The sequence below is a fragment of the Syngnathoides biaculeatus genome, chromosome 10 (genome assembly GCF_019802595.1).
Source record: "Syngnathoides biaculeatus isolate LvHL_M chromosome 10, ASM1980259v1, whole genome shotgun sequence".
NCBI lineage: Eukaryota > Metazoa > Chordata > Actinopteri > Syngnathiformes > Syngnathidae > Syngnathoides > Syngnathoides biaculeatus.
In genome coordinates, this window is record NC_084649.1 from 801,339 (window position 1) to 821,157 (window position 19,819).

The 19,819-nt window shown below is 41.7% G+C and overlaps 1 long non-coding RNA gene across 2 annotated transcripts; it reads left to right on the forward strand.

Annotated features, from left to right (window-relative positions):
• Positions 1–1,075: 1,075 nt before the first annotated feature.
• LOC133507885 (uncharacterized) lies at positions 1,076–19,797 on the forward strand. Of its 2 annotated transcripts, none has more exons than XR_009796931.1 (3): positions 1,076–1,624; positions 8,571–8,669; positions 17,929–19,797. It is a non-coding gene; the product is annotated as an uncharacterized LOC133507885 (long non-coding RNA). The 2 variants fall into 2 exon arrangements; XR_009796930.1 differs by lacking the exon at positions 17,929–19,797 and adding an exon at positions 16,505–17,225.
• The last annotated feature ends 22 nt before the right edge of the window (positions 19,798–19,819 follow it).

The following is a 19,819-nucleotide window of genomic DNA, read 5'->3' on the forward strand; positions in this document are numbered from 1 at the left end:
CAAGTCAAAGAAAGTGGTGAATAAAGCTCATTTGTGAGTGAACAAAGTGTAACCTAAGAGTTGCAAAACCAAATGCAGTAATCTACATACTATAAATATTTGACCAGTTGGTACCCCATCACAAAGCTGCACTTGCCAGACAGTTCTTGACAATTAAGTAGTTAAACAAATGGTTATTCTTGCTTAGCTTTTTGTCAGAATGGACTTTAGCTAAAGCGCGGAAACCACTTTTGGTCATGTCAACTGCAAGCAATCTTATTGTGCTTTTCGCGATTGTCCGCAACACGTACAACATATGTTGATACTTATCTATCTTAGAAGCCCTGGGGGAACAGAAACCTATCCTAGATACCCTATATTGACAAATGTATGCATACACAATTCTTAATCAGTTAATTAATCAATCTGGTCTTGGCACAATTGTCAATGTGGTTAGCATGTCTGCCTCACAGACATAATCTTAAATCTTCATCTGGAAACTTGTTTTGTCATTTAGTTTGACACTGAAACTTGCTAAATGTTCTGAATAGATTATATTTCAGAAGATTTAGAAAGTTTGGCTCTGCTGCACATGAATTTCAGAACTCACTGAGTCATTCCACAATCGCATTCGACATTTTTGTAATTTATGCACTTACAGAAACACCTGCATCTTTTGTTTTACAATTATTTTCTTCAATTATCTACGATGCATGGTTGTTTAAATTTAATCTAAGGTTTTTCAGAATGGTTCCAGGACATCAAAAAATAAATAATTTAATGCAAACAACAATGAATATTCCCCCTCACTGTTGTCACCCTAGAGCAGCAGTCGGCAACCCGCGGCTCCGGAGCCTCATGCGGCTCTTTCATCCTTATAATGCGGCTCTGATTGGCTTGGGAAAATAAATTACTATTTTTTTTGTATTTAATTGAAGTGTGTTTTATTTGTGTTAGTTTTTATATTATTTTAGTTCTAAATTTGAAGATTATTGTGATCTTGAAATATTAAAATATTAATTAAATTATTTATTATTTTTTCGTCGCTCAAAATAGACGTCACACTGCGGAAGCGGGTATACCCGCTGAAACGCCGTCTATTTTGAGCGACATTCAAGCCCGGCAAAGCCAATGGAGAAATGAAAGAAAAGAAAAATATCTCAAGAAAATAGAACATTCAATGATGCCTGGGCAGATTCATTTGCATTTACCTCGGGCGAGAGTGGCCTACCAGTATGCCTAATTTGTGGAGAAAAACTGGCTAACAATAAACGGTCAAATGTCGCAAGACATTTTAACAATACACACAGACCCTTTGCTGAAAAATATCCAGAGGGAGAAGAGAGGAAAAAAGCTGTTTCGGAACTGATGCAGAAGGCTAACCGGACGAAAAATCAATTCAAGAAGTGGGTGAAGTCTGCAAATTCAACTACATATGCAAGCTTTGTGGCCGCTCAGGAAATAGGCAGGCATGGGAAACCGTTCACAGATGGAGAATATTTGAAAGAATCATTCCTTAAGATTTCAGAACACTTATTTGCGGACTTTAAAAACAAAGACGAAATTGTGCAGAAAATCAGAGAGATGCCTCTCTCTGCGAAGACTGTCAAAGACCACACTATAGTTGTTTATACAAAGTGTAAAGGTAAGAAAAAGCAATATATACAGTGTTATCTTCATTTTAGATAAGATAAATGGATATAGGGATGACGCCTCATGGCATTTTTCTGCTTTCGTTTGCTACATGGACAATTTAAATTCAGCTGTTTAATTTATTTGAAAGAGACATTCATCGTTATTATTTTTCAAGAATTCAAAATGTTCAAAATGTGTTCATTAAATGAATAAAATGTAATTTTCTCTGTAGCACGTGGATTTCATAAGAAACATGCTGCGGTAAAGTAGTAGAATTTTTTTTTTTTTTTTCCATTTTAGATGTGCGGCTCCCAGTGTTTTCTTTTCCGTGGAAACCGGGTTCAAATGGCTCTTTCGGTGTCAAAGGTTGCCGACCGCTGCCCTAGAGTATATGGTATCATACTACATATAGTGACCTCAGATCTCTACACCCATTTAAATTTTTTTCCACACATTTTTATATACAGTACATATCCTCTTTATCAAGTTGTCAAGCACAGAGTGGGAGACGATGAGACCAATAAGACCAGAGAAGAAAAAAATTCATTATCGGTAATAAATCAATGAAACATTGCCATGTTAGAGATTTGTGGTAGGAAAACTCATGACTGCTTCACCATGACACACCTCATCACAATGACCTGAACATCTGACAGTTCCTGACTGAGAACAACATTACCACACTGAAGCAACCTCCCTCCTCCCCCTGATTTGCTGCTGTATGATGTGTTGGCAGATTTATGTTTTAGATATAAACCAAATATTGGTTCTATTTGTCCTACCTTCAACTTTAACAGGTTTTGTCCTGGTGTGGCTTCTACTTCTAGTCAGGTTGTTCCCCGTGATGTTGTTCCTGCCGGCTCAATGTTTACAGAGCTGGAGAAAGATAACTGTCTTGTTTTGTCCCTCTCTTCTTCTTCTTCTTCTTCTTCTTTTCCTTTCGGCTTTTTCCGTTAGGGGTCGCCACAGTGTGTCATCTTTTTCCATCTAAGCCCATCGCCTTTATTTTCCTCTCTAACACCAACTGCCCTCATGTCTTCCCTCACAACATCCATCAAGCTTCTCTATGGTCTTCCTCTCGCTCTTTTGCCTTCCAATTCCATCCTCAGCACCCTTCTACCAATATACTCACTCTCCCGCCTCTGGACATGTCCAAGCCATCGATGTCTGCTCTCTTGAACTTTGTCTCCAAAACATCCAACTTTAGCTGTCCCTCTAATGAATTTATTTCTAATCCTATCCAACCTACTCACTCCTAGAGAGAATGTCAACAACTTCATTTCTGCTACCTCGAGGTCTGCTCCTGTTGTCTCTTCAGTGCCACCGTCTCTAATCCGTACATCATGGCCGGCCTCACCACTGTTTTATAAACTTTGCCCTTCATCCGAGCAGAGACTCTTCTATCACATAACACACCAGACACCTTCCGCGAGCTGTTCCAACCTGCTTGGACCCGTTTCTTCACTTTCTTACTACACTCACCATTGGTCTGGATTGTTGACCTCAAGTATTTGAAGTCGTCCACCCTCGCTATCTCTTCTCCCTGGAGCCTCACTCTTACCCCTCCACGCCTCTCATTCACACACACATATATTCCGTTGTACTTAGGCTAATCTTCATTCCTCTCCTTTTCAGTGCATGCCTCCATCTTTCTAATTGTTCCTCCGTCTGCTCCCTGCTTTCACTGCATATCACAATGTCATCTGCGAACATTATGGTCCAAGGAGATTCCAGTCTAACCTCATCTGTTAGCCTATCCATTACCACAGCAAACTGGAAGGAGCTCAGAGCTGATCCCTGATGGAGTCCCACCACCCACAGCTCTGCAAATTGGTTTTGTTCTTAAAAATAGGAACTACCACACCTTCCCTTCATTCTTCAGGTATCCTCTCGCCTGCTAGTATTCTGTTGAATAAGTTGGTGAAAAACTCCACAGTCACCTCTCCAAATTGCTTCCATACATCCTCTGTATCATGTCATCAGGACAAACTGCCGTTCTGTTTTTCATCCTCTTCAGTGCCTTTCTAACTTTTTTCTTACTCATCATTGCTACTTCCTCGTCCTTCACAGTTGCCTCTTCTAGTTTTCCTTTGCTCTCATTTTCTTCATCAACTTCTCAAAGTATTCTTTCCATCTATGTAGCACATTACTGGCACCAGTTAACATTTTTCCATCTCTATCCTTAATCACACTTACCTGCTGCAGATCCTTCCCATCTCTATCTCTCTGTCTTGCCAACCTGGTTTACATGTATTCATATGCCTCATTTAGCCTTCACCACCTCTATCTTTGCCCAATCTCGCATCTCAATGTATTCCTTTCACCTTGCCTCAGTTCTCTCAGTGTCCCACTTCTTCTTTGCTAACCTCCTTCTTTGTATAACTTCCTGTAATTTTGGGTTCCAGCACCAAATCTCCTTCTACCATAAGACACAGAAAGTACTCTCCTGCCTCTCTTTTGATCACCTTGTCTGGAGTAGTCCAGTCTTCCAAGAGCTCCTCCTGTCCATAGAGAGCCCGTCTCACCTCTTTCCAAAACGGCGCACAACATTCTTCCTTTTTCAGCTTCCACCACATGATTCACATCCTACTTGTGGGGCATAGCCATTAATCACATACATTTCAAATTTCAGCCACATCACTCGATCTGATACTCTTTTCACCTCCAAGACATTCTTAGCCAGCTCTTCCTTTAAAATATCCCTTACTCCATTTCTCTTTCCATCAACTCCATGGTAAAATAATTTAAACCCTGCTCCTAAACCTCTTGCCTTACTACCTTTACACCTGCCCTCTTGGATGCACAACATATCAAACTTTCTCCTAATCATCATATCAACCAATTCCTGAGCTTTTCCTGTCATAGTCCCAACATTCAAAGTCCCTACACTCTGTTGTAGGCTCTGTGCATTCCTCTTCTTCTTCTGCCGACGAATCAGCTTTCCTCCTCTTCTCTGTCTTGGACCCACAATAGCTGAATTTCCACCGACACTTTGCAGGTTAACGCTGCCGGGGTCGGCGTTGTTAACCCAGGGCATGACCAATTCGGTATGGTATTCTTTAGATGAACGCACATATTTGTTTGGCACAGTTTTATGCCGGATGCCCTTCCAGACGCAACCCTCTGCATTTTAGGTTGAAGGTAGAACTGGCTTGTGCCCCCATAAGGCTCAATTTTTTCACTTTCACATAATAAAAGGATTTTTACTCTGAACTTTAATAAATGGTGACAACCTGTAGGACTTGTGCCTTTACCTCTCTTTGCAAATATTTTTCTTTCTTTTTGTAATTAAAATCCACATAGAAAAGATTGTCTCCTTGGTTATGGTGTCAGAAAAAGATTTTGGCAAAACAGTTGGTGTCAGAAGTGGGGTTCCAGGATTAATTGCCGACCCAGAGGCTCTCCAGACCAGTGACTAATCGTCAGATGATGAGGGCACTACTAAGAATTAGGATGGGGGACTTCCTGGCTGCCTTCCTGGATCGGCCATCACCTGGGGATTCAAACCAACACAAAGAACTGCACTAAAGAATTTTATCATTGATTTCTTGATTTTTAGTGGGAACAATCTTGTCTTTGTATTAAGGGGTATTGTTACTTGCTCTCCCCACATCCCATTGACAGGGTTTGAGGCCGTACCATAAAATACAGTTCAGTGAGGTGTTTGAGACCGAACATCTAACTGTGTGGTTCGAGGCCCCAGGTTTGAATTCATTGAAGGCTTTGGTGCCAAAAGACCTGACGGTGAGGGGTTCATGTCCCCCAGACCCAACAATTAGGAGTTCGAGATGTTTGAATACTGTGATAAGGAGAAGCGCTTCCGGAAAAAGAGAAGCGTAAGTATCAGGCAGTTACAGCATTTAAAAGAAATGTTAGAGGAGGAGAAAACTAGTCTAAAGAATTAAAAAAAACATTAAAGATTTAGAAGACATTGAGTAAAATGCAAAATGTCTGGAAATATGTTTGACAAAAGCTAATAACCGAGAGAAGTGTCAAAATAATTTAGATGAGGGAAGAGTGAAAAAGGGAAAACAGTACAAAGAAACAGATGACAGTGTATCTCCTCCTCTGATACTACCAAAGTTGCTTGGTGGAATACGTCAGGACGACACCAGTAACCCCCATACCCCGCAAGTCAAACAGGAACCTGAACAACCAAGCAGTGATGATGACAACCAGTGTCCCCCTCCTTCGCATGCGGCACCGGTGCTTCCAACCGCTCATCTTCCTCCCCTCTGCACACAAGCGGCTGCTGCTCTCTCCGACACTCCCCCTGTTCAGCTGGCTCCTGCTAGCAGCTTGCCACCTCCTGGCATGGGACAGGAAAAATGGGTAATGAGTCCACCATCACTGGCAGTTACCATACAGAAGGCCAAAATGGATCCGAACTTCCTCATGCCAGTGATCCAGTTCCCCGGCGCGGATGGTAACTTGTCCTGGTACGTGGTAATGAAGGAGGCAAAAACATCCCAATGACGGTGGCCGAAAGCTGCGTCAAGTGGAGGTCCATTGGCAGTGAGGTCCGCAAACCTCTTCTCCTCCATGTTGGAGTGGAGAATTTTGCCAAAATTATTGCGATAGAGGAACAAGGGGGGTATGAGCAGAAGCAAGCAAGTTCTTGGAGCTCAAATGGGCCATGGGAAGTGCAAATGACAGCCAAAGGGGAGCCATCAGAGATGGACCTCCTACGCCCCATCTGTGCCTGCGTGAAAGGATCAGAGGAAACAGCAACTGAGTATTTGCACCGCCTCATGGATGTTTTTGAAAGGCATTCTGGACTTTAGAAATTAGCCAGTTTTGACAGCGAGGTGAGTCCCTTCGAGTCCGTTGTGTAAGCAGCATTTGCGGATGATCTACGTTCCATTTTGACCAAAATTATGGCTAACACCTTGATTGGTGGCTGCTCAAACAACCACCTGGCAGAAATTATCCGACATGGCAAACACACAGAGACCAAAGAATGCAACCGAAAGAAGAACAAAGAAGAGGATTTGGCAAACACATTGCTAAATGTACACCTAGCGATGGCTGCACTTGCTCAAGGACAAGTTCAAAGCCAAGGACATGGTAGATGAGGCCTGAAACATGGAGTGGGTAGAAGAGGCCACAACAATGTCAACCAAGAGAGTGGTGACTTCGATGATGACACTTGCCACTACTGTGGAGAGATGGGACTTTGGCAAAAAGACTGCCCGATAAGACATCAAGATGGCATGCCTGTCAGTGCAGGCATGCGGGGCTCAGCTCACGTGACTAACCTGCTCTCCCATGTCAGGAAACAAGTTCATGCAGCAGTACTGAGGCTGGCAGATGGACCCTTGTACGATGTCAAACCTTGTGACTTCCAGCGATAAACATGGAGGTGTCAGCGCTGGTTGGGCACTTTTCAAGTTCTCCTTATGACAAACACTGCAGTTAAGGTTGCTGAAAGGGCGACATGGGTTAACGCATCACACTGCGTGAAGGTCCAACCGCCTCCAATGGTCCTGAATCCTCGTCTTCTGCAGTGATTGACCATAAAGGTTGGCCGAAGCAGGCTGATCCGACTGCCTAGATGATGTCGACCATTGTTCACTTTCCTCATCCTGAATCTGCTACATACTTGAAATGACCCCGCTTATGATAAATTTTCTTAAACCGGTGGTGTGACTGTAAGGTTGTTGTTTTGTTGATGCACAATGATTCACTGTTTCATTTTCTATATCTTAGCTTAACTTTGATTTGCTTTCTTCTAGATCATTAATATTTAGTATTGAGTTGCTTTACTTCACTTTTACTTTTTCCATAAGTCATTAATGTTTCGTACATTGTAACTTGTTTGGTTTAGTTTTTAGTATTTTGATGATTTTTTTATTTGTATTTGGGTTTTAATCAGTAGAGTTTACTGATGTTGTAGTAGTAGTACTAGTAATCGCGGATTGATTAGTTTGGATTAATCACAGGGGGAAACTGTTGTCACATCTATGTTTTTCATATACAAGGAGTCCTGAGGTTATGAATGAGTTCTGTTCCTATGCTGGTAATGTAACTCAAATTTTGTTGTAAGTTGGATTTCACCATTAAAGTCAGAATTGGTCAAAATATTTGGTATGAAAAACAAATACATTGAAATAAAAGATGCTATACCTACCATTTCTGCTGAGAGGTGGATGGAGAAGAAGAAGGGAGGGCTGTGCTTGGCTATTGCGAAGGAATCTGGTCCTCAAGTCATAACGTAAGTAGCATTTCCATCTCGACAAATATCAAGGAAACGTTGTTTAGTGATCACTGTATCCGACATACGAACGGATACCCTTCACATGCGGTAAATTACGGGCTTTGTCTTTAATAATTGTCCCTACGGTCGACCAACTGAAGCCTATCTCTTTACTGATGTTCATCGGTGTCTCTCCTTTCACCGATCTTTTTATGATCTTGAGTTTCGTTTCCATGGTAACGGATTTTCTTTTGGCTGCAGAAGCACTGCCAAAAGACACAATTTTCTTCTTTGGGGCCATGGCATCTAAAAAGGAGGACTATGTATTAGCACTATGCATATTAGCTAGATGAAATGCCGGATGGGGGACAGGTGTTGTAAAGTTGAAATGTTTTAGGTCGTTTAACCCAAGGACTCACTGTATACCAAATATTAATTCTATTTGTTCTACCTTCAACTTAAACAGCTTTAGTCCTGTTGTTCCTCCGAGTTCTCCCTGTCATGCTGTTCCTCATGTAATGTTGTTCCTCATGGCTCCATGTGTATACAGCTGGACATAGATAGCTGTCTCGTTTTGTCTGTCTCTGCCTCTCTCTTTCCATATAACGAAAGGACTTTGTTAGGGGTGACAACTTGTAAGACATACCTTTTCCTCTCTTTCCAAAGACTTTCCTTTCTTTTTGGGAATAAAAATCCACTAAGACAAGATTGTTTCCTTGCTTATGCCAAAACAATGATTTTTTTTGTCCTTTTTCCCAAGCTCAAGGAGGTCATCAAGGGAAACTTTAGTGAAGATGAGGTCGAGATAAAGATGGCTGTGATGACGGTTGCAGAGGATCCTGGAAAAATCATTCAAGAAGTGAGTAAAGGCATGGCATAGAAGGCTGGGAAAATGTGGTCGGTCTCGGGATTCCTCCACAAGGGAAGACTCATAGTTTGCATTTAATTAAAATCTTTTGTGACATCAGTCCTGAAATGTTTCTGACAAAGCTCATATAATTTCATATGAGTTATCTCTGGGAGATGATCGAGGGTCCTATTAGAAGTCCATTGCCAAACTTTACACAAACCTATTGAACTCAGTAAAGCTGCTCACTGTAAATGTGAGTAACAAAGGTGTCTGCTCTGCAACAAAATGACATCTGCTAATGTTGTTCCAATTGTTGCCTTTTGTGACTGCTTTTTGTGCTCTATTTTTGTTTTGTTTGCCTCTATCTATTAGGTGGCGTGTTGTTGCTGTTGTCATTTGTGCTGTGTCTTTTATTGTCTTTTGTTTTTCCTTTTTGTTCTTTCTTTTCTGTTTATCTGAACTCGACAAAACATCATATTGTATTAGAAATATTGTATTGGTGTTAATGCAATTTCTTCTCCTTTTTTCTCTGTCTTTTGCCCTTCAAACCATGTACTGCTGGTGGCGTAGGACCACCTATTTCACAAAAATCTGTCCTGGCTCAACAGTGCACAAAGAACAATTATACTACATGACAAAGTTGTAAAAAGACCATATAAAACAGCAGTAATGAATGATAAGTGAAATCTATCTTGGGGTTATTAGTTTAGTCACATCAGCAATGGAATGATTTATCCATCCATTCATCCATTTTCTTTGCTGCTTATCCTCACGAGGGTCACGGGGAGTGCTGGAGTCTATCCCAGCTGTCAACGGGCAGGAGGCGGGGTACACCCTGAATTGGTTGCCAACCAATTGCAGCCCACATCAAGACAAAAAGCCACACTCACAATTATACCTAGGGGCAATTTAGAGAACCCAATTAATGTTGCATGTTTTTGGAATGTGGGAGGAAACTGGAGTCCCGGCAGATAAATACTGTATCCTCAGGCACGGGGAGAACATGCAAAAGTCCACACAGGTGGGTCCAGGATCAAACCCGGGACCTTAGAACTGTGAGGGCAATGCTTTACCAACTGATCCATTGTGCCGCCACATTTTTGTACGAGGCATATGAAAACACCTGTTGTGGTCTATGGCAGATGTATTGAGCTTAGCACAAGAAAAAATAGAAATATAAATTTGTTCACACTTTCGTCACTAAACAATTCACAAACAATTCACTAGCCTCTTTCTGAGATTTGCTCATGCAAGTTCTTATCTTGTTTTAACAGCAGCGGCAAGATGCACAATACGTGTATTTTTTTGTCCAATTAACACGTTCCATAATACACAGGTCTGATAAGAGCTTTTTGTTTCAAATAGTGTTTGTGAAAGTAAGGAAATGTGGAGGCATTTTTCATTGTGAGGTTGTTATGCTGTAACACGATGATCTGATCAACATGTCAGCCAAGGCTGTTCCAAGAGGGTAGGGGGGTCAGTGAGCTGAAGTCTGTGTGGAGAGGAAGGACAGGAGGTCCAGTTCTGTGACTACCTCAGATATTATTCAGCTATTTTCCCAAATATGTTTTTCATTTTTTGCTCTATTGTTTCGCTTAGTGTTTTCATCATTGCTCCTGTGTACTGTATGTAGCAACAATGTATTATGACATGCAATGTGTAATGCAGTGCATAAAACAATAAAGTCATACATTAAAATAACCTTGAGTTCAAGATTAACTTTTTTACACATCTCATTAATATTTGAGATATTTTAACTGATAATTGGCTAATTATTATTGAACTGAATAGCTTTGTTTGGAAAATCCCTGTAATGTGTCTTGGACAGTTGTAAAGATTTTGATTAATCTTTAATGTATTATAATAGTAAGGTTTTATCCTAAAATTATGAAAAACGGGATTTATTGTGCGATTGTTGTTGAAAGAGGATACAGTATTTATTAATTTGAGAATTTGAAGAGAATTTAGGCAATTGCATTTTTTGGGGGGGGAATTGACTCTCCATCTTATTTTCACTACGGTCACAGTTATGCTTGAGCTTAGGCCAGGTAATCAGGCGAGAGGCAGGGTATATGCTTGCTGAGTCCCCAACCAAAAAAAAACAAATGAAAAATATTTAATTTTATAATTGTTTTATGTTGTCAAGAAAAAAAAATAATTGACCATCATATAGAAAATGATCCATCCATTTTCATCATCAACTGTACATTTTTAATGAGATATTTTACAACTGCTTAAAAAAAAATGTTAGGCGGCGTGGTGGAACTGCTGGAGAGCGATGGCCTCACAGTTCTGAGGACTGGGGTTCAAATCCTGGCCCCACCTGTGGAGGGATGCTGTCAAGCTGAAGAAGGAGTCCTATCGGGCATTTTTGGCCTGTGGGACTCCCGAGGCAGCTGATAGGTACCGGCTGGCCAAGCGGAATGCAACTTCAGTGGTCACTGAGACAAAAACTTGGGCGTGGAGGAGTTCAGTGAAGCCATAGAAAACAACTTCAAGACGGCATTGCGGAAATTCTGGCCCACCGTTCGGTGTCTCAGGAGGGGGAAGCAGTGAACTGTCAACACTGTGTATAGTAGGGATGGGGCACTGCTGACCTCAACTCGGGATGTTGTGAGTCGGTGGGGGGAATACTTCGAAGATCTCCTCAATTCCAGCAACATGCCTTGCCATGAGGAAGCTGAGTCTGGGTTCCTTGGGCTCTTCTATCTCTGGGGTTGAGGGTCACCGATGTGGTTAAAAAGCTCCTTGGTGGCAGGGCCCCAGGGGTGGATGAGATTCGGAGTTCCTAAAGCCTTTGGGTGTTGCGGGCTGTCCTGGTTGACATGCCTCTGCAACATCGCGTGGACATCGGGGACAGTGCCTCTGGATTGGCAGAAGGGGTGGCGGGCCCCCTTTTTTAAAAGGGGAACCGGAGAGTGTGTTCCAATTATAAGTGGATCACACTCCTCAGCCTCCCTGGTAAGGTCTATTCAGGAGTGCTGGAGAGAAGGGTCCATCGGGAAGTCGAATCTCAGATCCAGGAGGAGCAATGTGGTTTTCGTTCTGGCTGTGGAACAGTGGACCAGCTCTACACCCTCACCTGGATCCTAAAGGGAGCATGGGAGTTCGCCCAACCAGTCTACATGTGTTTTGTGGATTTGGAGAAGGCGTTCGACGGTGTCCGTCGGGGAGTCTTTTGGGATGTTCTTCGGGAGCATGTGGTACCAAACCCCCCGATACGGGCTGTTCGGTCTCTATATGACCGCTGTCGGAATTTGATCCGCATTTCCAGCAAGAAGAAGTCGGACTCATTTCCGATGAGAGTTGGACTCTGCCAAGGTTGTCCTTTGTCACCGATTTTGTTCATAACTTTTATGGACAGTATCTCTTTGTGTAGTCGAGGCATAGAGGATGTCCGGTTTGGTGGCCTCAGGATCGCATCTCTGCTGATGTGGTTCTGTTGGCTTCACCAAGCCGTGATCTCAAACGCTCACTGGAGCTGTTCGCAAACGAGTGTGAAGTGGATGGGATGAGAATCAGTAACTCCAAATCTGAGACCATAGTCCTCAGTTGGAAAACGGTGGCGTGCTCTCTGCGGGTCTGGGATGAGATACTGCCGCAAGTGGAGGAGTTCAAGTATCTTGGGGTCTTGTTCACAAGGGAGGGAAGAATGGAGCAGCCCGACGTCGTCCGACGCGCACATCGACATATTTCGTACGCGGATCTTTTGTTACGTTATGAGAGGCCGATTACGTGGTCCGCCCCAAACTATTAATTTTTTTAGTAGCTGTATACACACCTACCTGTTATTTGGAACCCACGAAGATCTCGTCCTCTGTACCCGTGTAATCCATTTTTCACAACGAACCGGGTCTCTTACAAACTTATGAAGGATAAATCCATTCTCCTAAGTGTTCAAGCAATGTCCAGCATTGCAATGAGCCAGCATTTTGGCTAACATGAAAGAACAACGAGCTACCTTCCCGGAAGTAAAACTAATGGAAACAAACGAGACCCGTTGAGGGCGCCGCTTTCCTTTACGTCACTTCCTGCTTCTTCTCGAAAACAAATTCCTCGAGAGGATTTTCATGGCAGGGGTTACAAAAAGCTATATACGTCAAAATCATGTTTTGTCCTGAAAAAAACGCATGGGCCCATATTGGCTGACATTTTTTTATTAATAACATACTAAAAATCATCCATTTCATGACAGTAGCCCTTTAAAACTCATTGAAGCCATTGCATTATTTGTACATACGTGTAACCATCCTTTCATCCATTTTCTGTACTGGTTATCCTCACTTGGGCTGCAGGGAACCTGGAGCTAATACTTGCTGACTTTGGGCAAGAGATGAAAAAACCTCTGGAGTAAACACCCTGGGCTGGTTGACAGCCAATCACGGGGCACCAGTTTGCTTTTGTACTTATAATAGAAATTAAAAATGGAAAACATTTCATAAAATGTATGCTTCATTCTTCATGTATGATACTGTATGTCTATTTTGAAGAAGTAACAGACACCTAGTTATATGAACTACATCTGTGTTTGTTTCTATAATTATCTTGTTTCCTCCAGGACAGGTTAGAAAAAAATTAGTCACAGTGTGGCCAGTCATATTGTCTACTTTGAATAAAGTAATAAATATGTTTGTTTAATGCTTAGCAAGGCCCTTATTGCTAGCCGCTTGATATCATATTCACAACGCAACACCACAACTGGTGAGTGACCTGTTTTTCAAATCAAAAAGGACATATAAGTCAAGAATTCAAAGGTTGAAACATTTTATATCACAATATTGCACTCCTAACTCCTGAATTATGATAATAAGTGTCATTCGTGGACAATTTCATGGTCATAGCTTTATTGATATAAAACAGAAAATATTTGGTAGTTTATACATTAATATTATACAATATGCAGTAGTATAATTAATAATTAAAAGTTTGGCTGTTCATCTTATTGAAATGGGAAACTGTGCCAAAACATTTGCCCAGTACTGTAAACAGAAAATAATTTGAAAATTTGCATTTTATTCCCAAAAGCCAGTTCTATTTTTACTGTGCTATATACGCTATTGTGTTGCATTTTTTTCAATCACAGACTAAACCACAGCTCACATACAAGTCATCTAGCCAAACAGAGGTGGTGACGACATATGGGTTCGGTGCCTTGCTCAGAGGCACCATTACATTTGTCAGACAGCAAATTTATTTTTGTCCAGAGCAAGATTCCAACCTTGACTCTCCACGTATAAACACAAGTCACTATTGATGAAATGTTCCAAATAAACTTGAAAAAACAACAACTCCTTTCATCACACTAAGGGTGAGTCTCTATAGAACTTGCATACGCATGGTATGTTCAGAGACCATATTAGAACTATAACATAAATGCAATACTTTAAAGAAGATCAACACATCTGCCATAAACCACAACAGGTGTTTTCATATGCCTAGTATAGAAATGTGGGAGCACGGTGGTTCAGCTGGTAAAGCGTTGGCCTCACAGTTTTGAGGTCCCGGGTTCAATCTCGGACCCGCCTGTGTGGAGTTTGTATGTTCTCCCTGTACTTGCGTGGGTTTCCTCCAGACACTCCGGCTTCCTCCCACATTCCAAAAACATGCAACATAAATTTGGCACTCTAAATTGCCCCTAGGTGTGATTGTGAGTGGGGCTGTTTGTCTCTATGTGCCCTGTGATTGGCTGGGAACCAGTTCAGGGTATACCTTTCCTCCTCCCCGGTGACACGTGGGATAAGCTCCAGCACTCCCTGCGACCCTCGTGAGGATTAGCGGTGAAGAAAATGGATGGATAGTATAGAAATGTGTGTTGGGTTTTTAATCCTGCACAACAACGCTGCACTTTGTTTTGTGTGTTTAATTTTTTTTTTTTTTTTTTTAACAAGGTGGAACAATATTGGCATAGACCAGCCATTTAACTAACTGTACTTCAGGCACGCAATGAATATCCTGTCCGTCAATGGGACAGGAAACAGACAGCCACTGGGCAGTCTGGCTGGGTCTGGCAGGCTGACAAGGGTCATGTTTGTCAGGTGAAGGTCAGGCAGGTGAGACAGACAGGAGAACAAAGAAAATAGCCCCGACCCAACCCCCATTCGCCATCCCGTCTGCCTTCCCCTTTTGACTAAACAATCACCAACAGGAACAGGAAGTGATGCAGAAAGGAGGTTCAGCTAACTTGGGCAATTCTTTTAGGTCTGGGTCAGATGAGGGAAATAAAGGTAGGAAAGACAGGTGTGGATATTAGAAGAACTTGAGAACAATATATTTTGTGAATGTGTATTTTTGAACATTCCATGAATGTCTATGTTCCATTCCACTTGCAATAAATTAAAGGAAAGAATTCATCTTATTGGTGGCACCGTGGTGCAGCTGGTACAGTGTTGGCCTCACAGTTCTGAGGACCTGGGTTCAATCCCGGCCCCGCCTGTGTGGAGTTTGCATTTCTCCCTGTGCCGGTGTGGGTTTTCTCTGGGCACTCTGGTTTCCTCCCACATTCCAAAAACATGCAACATTAATTCGACACTCTAAATTGCCCCTAGGTGGGATTGTGAGTGTGGCTGTTTGTCTCTATGTGCCCTGCGATTGGCTGGCAACCAGTTCATGGTGTATTCCGCCTCCTGCTCATTGACAGCTGGGATAGGCTCCAGCACTCCCCGCGACCCTCGTGAGGGTGAGCGGCAAAGAAAATAGATGGATTGATTTCATTTGATTATAAAAGTAATGCTAAACATACATTTTTTACATTTTATCTTGTAAGCCAAGACCCTAGCTACATTAATCTATACATTATATTTTTGATGATGCATAAAGTACTTTAGTTTTGTGCTTTACTAAAGACAACTTTTAGTATGATGCAGAGCAGTTTCACACCTCTGTACTGCTTTTAATAGATTGGATTTTATTACATTTTGCTGTAGGCTATGTGGAAGTTCATTGGTATATAATGTACATTTACATTATTTTTGTTTAGTTATTGAGACATTTAACTTAGGAAAATTATACAGTGTAAATAAATTGTGAACAGGTGACTCCATCTAGCAAAGTTGGATTTTAAAAAGCAGCCATGCAGACTACTGACAGCCACGAGCCGAGAAGTCAGCTGGATCATGGTGTTGTGTTTGTGTTCTTGGCAAAGTTAACTTTTAATTTTGTGACACATTTAAGAAAGACAGTTCAAGATAGATCATAAGGGACCGGTCATGTCAGTAATGTTTTAGATTAATTTTCGAGAATCAAGCTGGAAAAAACATGATCCCATTCAGTTGTGTATTTGTATTTGGGAACATAAATAAAAATCCTGCCAAGGATAAGGATAGTCTATATATTTTTTTAGCTTCAGATTTGATCCTGTTTTTGGGTGGGGCAATTAGTGCCACATTTCTCTTTGAAGAAATAATTGTCAATTATGACCTTAATGATGATGATTAACCATCACGATGACTGTAAAGGCACCTCCCTGGGCATGTTAACACCTGTTTCCTTATTGTTATTTTGACTCCAGGGCTACTGTGTAGCCTTCTCTGAGTCTTCCATGACAAAGTGAGCTGGTTCTGTAGCATTGAATTGCATTTAATACCAGCTATTGGAGAACGAAGCCAAGCATCTGGCGGTTGATGATGACCATCAGGGACATGTGCTTCCATGACCTGCAGCAGAGGGCTGCCTGGCTTGAAAGGAGACACCAAGGGCTGTGCCGCTCACTTCTTTTCTTTCTACGTAATTGCAGACTCATGTCTGTCATCAGTAACTAATTTCCATCACAGTGTTGTGTTTGAGAAGGACGGGAATAGCGCTGAGTTGTAAGTTGTTAACGCTAATGTTTTTTTGTTTTTTTTTAGTGTCCTCTTTGCTGTTACATCAAGCAAAATGAAGAATCTGCATCCCTTTTATGCCAGAACAGTTTTACCACGTCACAGCGGAGTTTTTGAGCTTTTGTTGTGACTTCTTAGTATTTTAATTGAAGTTTATTGCGGATAAGAATCGATCAATGGAAGATAACAGAATTTCTAGAGTGGGGAGAGCGACAAAGACAAACACAAAGCGCTAACTGTAAACCGAATGAGAAAAGTAAATCATTACATATCTAAAACCAAAATACATTCAATATGGATATTGCATGAGACTGTGGCACTACACCCTGTGAGGAAAGGACAGGACAAGTACAGAAGAACCACCGAAGATAGGGATCGCTGTACAACTGAAATGTGTTGGGACTGACCAAGAGAATTAGTCTATAGATTGAGAACATCTCTGGGGAGATGCATAAGCAGTTTGCATATACATAAGTTATTTGTACCATACGTGAATCCCAGGGGTGTGTGTTTACGGACACATGCAAGCGAATTCACACCACTGTGCAAGGAAACATAAATGTCCTGTAATTGCTATGCCTGCAAAGCGGAGGCTAATGCTAATCTGGATGCTACTAACGACACACTCATGGTGAGCCTCCCTGACTCTGTTTTTCAAGTTATTTGCATCTATCGATTGAACATAAAAGCAACATTCTTTATTCAGTTGTGCTATCTGTATATTTATTGATCAACAGAAGTCTGTCTGGTTGGCTACATTGCAGTACTCAAGCCACTAACATAAAAACTGCTGAAAAAAATAAAACTCAAACCAAAATCCAATGTTACATATATTAAACAATATTCAGACAAAACCGCAGACAAAAAACAAAACAAAAAAAAAAACAGTGATCGTACCTGCATTCTTCAGAGAGTCCATTCTCTCAATCTTGATGGGATGGTACGTCCCGACTCAGCAATGGTCAATATCAAATGAAAAAAAAATCAAAACCCTTTATTGTCATTATATCCTGTGCATACAATGAAATGATGAGTGCTTCTCCACAAGGTGCAATAAAATAGATTAAAAATGAAAGAACATCTTAAGTAAAAAAATACATAAATAAATAAATAAACCAATAGATAAAACATCAAGGCACAAATGTTACTAAATAAATAAATTAATCAAAAATGCAGTTGCAAAATATTACATTACATTGTTGTTAAGTTCAGTGGTTTGAGTTCAAGGGGTTGATGGCTCTAGGGAAAAAGCAGTCCTTGAATCTGATTGTCCGTGTTTTGTGAGACCTGTACCGACTGCCAGAGGGCAACAGGTTGAACAGGTGATGACCGGGATGGTAAGAGTCCTTTACAATATTAGCTGCTCTGCAGTGATAGCGGGAGTTGGAAATGTCCTCTAGGGAGGGCAGAGAGCAGCCAGTGATCTGTACGCTGTTGACCACTCTTTGCAGAGCTTTCCTGTCCGCTGCTGTGCATCCAGCATACCACACTGTGATACAGTAAGGATGCTCTCCACGTTGGTTCTGTAGAAGACCTCCAGCAGCTTAGCTTCCAAGTTCTTCCTGAGCACTCTCAGGAAGTGGAGTCGCTGCTGGGCCTTTTTCACCACTGCAGTGGTATTTACAGTCAAAGTGAGTTTGTCCGTGATGTTGACTTGAAATTTGAAGGAGTGGACCCCCTGCACACACTCACCAATGATGAACAGTGGGACCGGGTCGACGCTGCACTTCCCGATGTCCAGGATGATCCTGGTTTTCAACAACAGTACATGGATGGTGGAGCCTTTTGATGAAAGCTGCAATCGAGCATGTGATTCACTTCTCCTCTTTTTTTTCTGTGGAAGTTTTGATAAAACAAGTTAAGATAAGAACAAGTGGCAAATGGCTGTTAGGCCTACTTCGCTACTTCATACTACAGGTTGAAAATGTGTTCAGGAAGTCCAGTTTTCATACTTGTATGGAAAAAAAACTTCTAGATAGAACATTGTTAAAATTAAAAAACATTTAAAAAAAAGACAACAATCCTGACCAATAGTCGTGTTGTTGTCTTTCACACTGGAAAAGGTGCAAATTGCACACTTCATGTAACCACACATAGATTTCTTTCATCTAACCTGTTCTGGTAACACGGTGGACAATTGGTGAGCAGATATGACTCAGGACCTCAGAACTGTGAGGCAGATGTACCTCACTATTCTGGGTTGAAGTCCAGCCTCTCCTGTATGATGTTTGCTTGTTCTCCCTGTGCCTCCGTGGGTCTTCTCTGGGTATTCCGGTTTCCTCCCACATTCAAAAACATGAGTGGTGGGTTAATTGAAGACTCTACCTTGCACATAGGTGTGAAAGGTTGTTTACATGAGGCCCTACGTTGTTAAAGTTGTTGTTCTTCTTTCGGCTAGTCCCTTTCGGGGTCGCCACAGCGTGTCATCTCAGATGAACAAACATATATGTTTGGCACAATTTTTACGCCGGATGCCCTTCCTGACGCAACCCTTCTCAGGGAGTGGAGGCCCCATTATATTGTATGATTGACTTGCGACGAGTTCAGGGTGTAACCCGCCTCTTACCAGATTCAGCTGGGATAGCCTCCAGTCGCGGGATGGAAAATGCATGGATGTATGGATGGTAACTTGTTACTAGCACCACACCACTCTTTGAGTCCCAGTCCACAGAAAGACCTCTAGTGGAGCGTTTGCCCTTTTGCCTTGGATGAGAAAAGTGCTCTTGCTGATTATGCTCCTTGATTTCATCATTCCTTCAAATTTCATCCATTCATCAATTTTCTGAGCCGCTTATCCTAACGAGGGTCAAGGGAATGCTGTAGCCTATCCCAGCTGTCATCGGGCAGGAGGCGGGGTACACCATGAACTGGTTGCCATCAAATCGCAGGGCACACAAAGACAGACAACAGTTGCACTCACAATCACACCTAGGGGCAATTTAGAGTTAATTAATGCACGTTTTTGGGATGTGGGGGGACACCGGAGTGCCCGGAGAAAGTCGACGCAGGCATGGCAGAACATACAAACTCTACAATGGGAGGGCCATGATTGAACCCCAGTCCTCAGAACTGTGAGGGCAATGCTTTACACTGTACAAACTGTACATAATAATAATTACAGTGTGTTGCAATAAGGACGTTTTGAAGAAAAAAATCTTTGTGTGAAAAATTGGGCATGCTACATTACTGTATTTTAGTCTTTGTCATTAGGATAGACTTGGAATTTAAAGTATTTTTTTGTGGTGATACTTCGTTTTAAAAAGAACACTTGTATGATATTGAGCAGAATAGAGAAATTGGTAATAAAAAGGAAAACATTATTTAGCTCTGTATTGTAATTAT